Here is a 5975-nt window from a genome sequence, read left to right on the forward strand (position 1 = left end):
CAAAATATAGATTTCTTCTTCCACATGGGTGCGTGCCCGTCAACTCCCCGCGGAACTGATTGTCCGCCAGGACCCTTTCCAAAGATGACTTTCAAATCCTTGACCATATCAAATATCTCAGCACCAGTACGTTCTGCAGGCTTCGGCCGGTGATCTGCCTTGCCGTTGAAATGCTTGCCTTTCTTTCTTACGTTATGATTTCGGGGAAGAAATCGACGATGACCCAGGTACACGTTCTTCTTACAATTAACCAAACGTACACTTTTAGTCTCATGTAAGCAGTGCGTGCATGCATTGTATCCCTTATTTGTCTGTCCCGAAAGGTTACTGAGAGCAGGCCAATCGTTGATGGTTACAAAAAGCAACGCTCGTAGGTCAAATTCCTCTCCTTTGTGCTCATCCCAGACACGTACACCAGGTCTGGCCCACAACTGTAAAAGTTCTTCAACTAATGGCCTTAGGTACACATCGATGTCGTTGCCGGGTTGCTTAGGGCCTTGGATGAGAATTGGCATCATAATGAACTTCCGCTTCATGCACAACCAAGGAGGAAGGTTGTAGATGCATAGAGTCACGGACCAGGTGCTATGGCTGGAGCTCTGCTCGCCAAAAGGATTAATGCCATCAGTATTTAGACCAAATCTTATGTTCCTTGCGTCAGCTGCAAAATCTTTGAACACTCTGTCGATCTTTCTCCATTGCGTTCCATCAGCGGTGTGTCTCAACTCCCCGTCGGACTTACGGTCCTCTTTGTGCCATCGCAACGACTTGGCATGCTTTTTGTTCATGAACAGACGTTTCAACCGTGGTATTATAGGAGCATACCACATCACCTTGGCGGGAACCCTCTTCCTGGGTTTCTCGCCCTCAACATCGTCACCAGGGTCATCGCCTCTGATCTTATAACGCAATGCAGTGCATACAGGGCATTCATTCAAATTCTCGTATTCACCGCGGTAGAGGATGCAGTCGTTAATGCATGCATGTATCTTCAGAACCTCTAAACCTAGAGGGCAGACAGCCTTCTTTGCTTCGTACGTACTGGCGGGCAACTCGTTATTCTTCGGGAACATATTCTTCAACATTTTCAGCAAATTTTCAAATGATGAGTCACCTACACCTTCCTGTGCCTTCCATTTTAGCAAATCCAGTGTGCAGCCCAGCTTTTTCAGACTATTATTGCATCCTGGATACAACGACTTTTTGTGATCCTCTAACATGCGATCCAAATTCTCCCTATCCTTGTCAGTTTCGCAGCGTCTCCGTGCATCAGCAATGGTCCGACCAAGATCATCAGCGGGCTCATCATGTGCCTCTTCTTCACCTTCACCTAACCCTTCCCCACCTTCAGCATCATCCTCCATGAAAGTATCACCGAAATGATCATGATAGTTGTCATCGATATCATCCCCTTCTTCATCTTCTTCCATTCTAACCCCTCTTTCTCCATGCTTGGTCCAACAATTATAGCTTCGCATGAAACCGTGCCGAAGCAGGTGCATGTGAACGTCTGTTGAGGAGGAGTAACCCTTCTGATTCTTACAGACAGCACATGGACAGATAATAAAACCTTGCTGCTTGTTCGCATTTGCCACTACGAGGAAATCTTTCAAACCCGTAGTGAACTCGCCGGAGAGTCGGGGACCGTACATTCATTGCCGATTCATCTGCATTATTATGATATAAAGTATATAATTAACCATCATGCATTTGTTAAACTAACTAGCTAGAAATAATACAAATTAAACAATGAACTACACACATGCATATTTTATCAATGACACATGAAAGGTTCAAGTTGCTAACCGCGATCGCGGAGGAAAAATAAATGAGAAAGCTCAAGTGTGGCTCGGACACTTCATATCATGTTTGTTTCAGGCTCTCGGGCATTTCATCGAACACCTTGTGTGCATAGGAGGAACCAAAAGCAAACCCACCACCCCCTTCTGAAAATTGTGAAGTGAGCTGAGTGAAGTGAAGTGAGCTGAGTCCTATATATAGGGATGGGACCTTTAGTCCCGGTTGGCCAGGCCAACCGGGACTAAAGCCCCTCCCGTCCGCCAGCTGGATGGGCCTTTAGTCCCGGTTGGCCTGGCCAACCGCGACTAAAGGCCTTCGGGGACCTTTAGTCCCGGTTGGCCAGGCCAACCGGGACTAAAGCCCCTCCCGTCCGCCAGTTGTCGACCGAGCGCGCTGGGCCCAGATAGTTGGTCGCGGGTCTCCTCCCGAACCGCGACTAAAGACCCCTTTGGTCACGGTTCGATTGTTTTGGGGACTAATGGGGGCGTATGGAAGCCTCTTTTTCTACCAGACAAAAAATAAGTTGCCATTGTATTTTTAATTTCTAATTTTTGGGAAGGCCATTCGCCTTGAGAATCGCGGTCCATATCCACAAGAGTTTGGTCTGGTAATTCCTGTTTACTGTCCTAATTATAAATAATGTGTCTGTTTTGGATGTTTGCCTACATGATATGCATTTTGTGACAATTCAGTTTGTATTATGACAAGCAAAACTCATCTGCTTTGGATATTCGGCCAAGTACATGGGCATAGTTGTCCTGAGCATATGTGTTGCAAGTGTTATATATTTTAATCTAAATATGTTCCAATTTTTCAGACTACCAGCTATAAAGGTCAGGGGAGAATATCTATCTATCTATCTGAATATTCATTTCTGAGCTCAAGCTCATTTGCACCCGCGTTGAAGAAAAAAATTTAAAACAAATACTAGATTTTTTAAATCTCATTTTTTTGCATGGTAGATAATTTGATCCGTGAGGTCCGCTCCAATTTTCAGATCATTTGAACATCTGAGCAGCTCTCGACAAAAGGGACAAATTTGGGATGGGGTCTGTAATTTTTTTACTGTTCATCTACTGTTCTGACATGATTTTGTTTTTTTTTTTGCTGAGAGCTCCTCCGATGTCTAAATGATCTGAAAATTGGAGAGGACCTCATGCAATAAATTATCTACCATGCAACAAAAATAGAATTGTTTGAATCTTTTGTGAATTATTTTCTGACCGGATGTAGATGAGTCTGGGTACCGAATCGCTGCACTCCTATCTATCTATCAACTACCCCTATAAAAACACAAAGTGCAGAGATCCAAATCTACCCTATCCATCCATAGAGTAAATCCTACAGCCTAAAATCATCCGATCTTTAGTGCTAATTGCAGTTAGCGCTGACGCAGCTCAGTCGCGGCCCCGCTCCTCAAGAAAAGAAAAACACCCCTTGCTTAACATGACCCCCACGCGCACGACCCTCGCTTGAACGTCCCACACGGCCACGTCGCGCGTGGATGGTTTTGGACATGTCACCACTGAGGGCTTGTTCAAGCGTCGTGAGAGCATCTACGGTATGACCGGACAAATTCGACCACCTAAATGTCCACGGACGCGACAGGATGAACTCACAAACAACGTCAACCATCTTTTTATTTGCCTTTTTTTTTAGAAAAGGCATTGGCCGAGCCCGAGAAAAGGCTCGAACCTAGCCCGGCTTTGAATTAACAATGCCATCAACCGGCCATGAATATATAGGAATTACAAAACAGAGAAAGAAAGCAATGTGGAATAAGATACATAGTGCTGCGAGGAATGACTCAAAGGCTACAGCAAGCGCCGATTCCATCGACCGCCGCAAAGCAGAAACCAACTAACCAAACTAAGGCCTTAGAAGGAGGGCAACACCGGGCAATGTATCGTGCCGCTGACTACAACCAGAGGGCCAAACATGAGCAACCGCAAGGTCTGTTTCCGTCGCCGCAAAGGACCACTACTCTTTCACCTAGGCTCGATAGGTGCCGCACCGGCGACCGACGGAGATGTTCCATAGAACCCAGACCAAGGAGCCCAAGCTGCCATGAAACACAACAACATCAGACACATACGCAATGGAGACCGACCACTAGAGGGCCATCGTCGGCAGCGGCAAGGTAGGGCGCCGGCCGAGACTCGTTGATCGAAGACGGAATACCATAGAGAAGGCCAAAGAGGGACCAAGCCTTGCACCGGTCGTGGATTGGAATCGTCGGAGACCGGGACTCCCACCAAGCAGGGTACCACTGGCGCCAGAAAGGAGTCACGAATCCCCTCGCATGGCACCAGTGGCAGAGACCATCCGCACCAGGGACCACGCAGGCTGCCGCATAGAGGATCAGGCCGCCACACCCTTCACCGCACCACCAACAGCCCCACCAACGCAAGAGCAAACCCCGGAAGACGCCTTCAGGAAGGAGCACGGCACCGAGTGTCGTCGTCCAAGCAGGGGAGGGCAGGCTTTCACCTGTGCTCGAGGGGGGGGGGGGGGGTGGGAGGGAGGGGATCCACTCCAAAACCTCAAGGAAGGAGAACGGTGCCGGAAGATGTCGCCTTTGGATTGGCCGCTGTGTCGGCCAAGGGTTTCCCCCGGAAACACGCCCAGCCACCAGATCCGCCCGGTAGAGCCCCGGGGACGACGACCGCCGCCGCCAGAGGGCAAGGTCGGCATGGACCCGGGCAGACCGGGGTCGGGGAAGGGTCTTCTCCATGATTTGCCAGTAAACCACAGCGGGGACGCCGAACCGCTGATGACCGCCACCCCCGCCCGCGCGGCCAGGGAGGCTGCCCACGCAACATGATCCTTGGCTCGTCCATTTCTCTCACAAGCCTTTCTCCCCCTTAAGATTTAACATAAAATTGAGAGATGATGTGACACCAGGGATGTAAGCACAATACTAACTTGGCTAGAAGTTTTAACATGGTATGGGCAGCACCACCATTTTGGTCACACACTTATTTAACTTCTACAAGAATGGGTCCGCATAAAAGTCCACCTTAGTTTGATTAAATTTAAAAGCAGTAACGAATAGCCATCCACAGGGAAAGTTCAGTTTTCCTGCCACCCTTGACGCGATAAAGGAGAAAAATGGTCCCCTCCCGGGCCACCACCAACATCAAAACCATGGGTTCCTCCCTCCCTTACCTGTTCTGTTCTGGTGATGTGATGGGCAAGGAACCCTAGTGCTCGAATATTGCCATTAAATAGTTAGGGTTTCGCGGGGGTGCGGCTTGAATAAGGTCTCCTTGATCCTCCCCATCTTGTCGATATCGATGGCGTTGACCCCTCGCCAACTATTCTAGCCAATGAGGTTAGGACTTGCATGGTTTGTCAGCTAGCAACATCTTTAATTTGCAATTTAGTCCCTGATTCCAGCCCCTTCACAAGTCACAGAATTCAAGTTTGTTTGAGGAAAACAACAGGACTCTGCATGTGATGAATAATTGAGATTTTTGCATCTTGGATCTGCTGTTCTTCCAATGGTGCCGACTTTTTCTTACCCAGGGTGTTGGTCTGGTGGGGGAGTGGCCTTCGATGATGTTAGACTACGTATTATAGCCTTACTGTGTAAACCATACCTTATTGGTATTGGACTTGTATGTCATCATTATATATATATATGTGTGTGTGTGTGTGTGCGCGTGTGGGTGTGTGATAGGCCACCCCTTTGAGGGTTGAGCCAGTTCCCCCAAAACCTACGTTTTACATAGTATCGAGTCTAACCGAGGTCCTCCACCCCACCCACCGTCGCCGCCGCCGCCGCGCCACAAACCCTAAACCCTAGGGCCGCCGCCGCCGTTGCCGACGTCATGACCGCTTCCGCTTTGGGCGCCGCAAGCTCCGGGTCCATCCCCGCGTCGCTTGCCGCCCTCCTCAACCTCCCACCTCGCCCCCTGGCTCCGTCGGTGCCCCAGTTCTTCGGCACCACCGCTGTGGGCTCCATGTTCTTAGCTCCAATCCCGCCACCGTCGCCTGCAACCTCCGCAGCCACGACGGCGATCCTGCCTGTGGCGCCACCCGTGGCTGCTTCCTCATCACTTGCCGTCCTCCCGACGGCCTCGGGGGAGGTTCCGCCCGCGGTGCCACCCGCGGCCACGCTCGCGACGCTGCCTGCGGCCGCGATCCCGCCCCTGCTCGCGGCGCCACCCGCG

Source organism: Aegilops tauschii, chromosome 1, assembly GCF_002575655.3.
Source record: "Aegilops tauschii subsp. strangulata cultivar AL8/78 chromosome 1, Aet v6.0, whole genome shotgun sequence".
Taxonomy (NCBI): Eukaryota; Viridiplantae; Streptophyta; class Magnoliopsida; order Poales; family Poaceae; genus Aegilops; species Aegilops tauschii.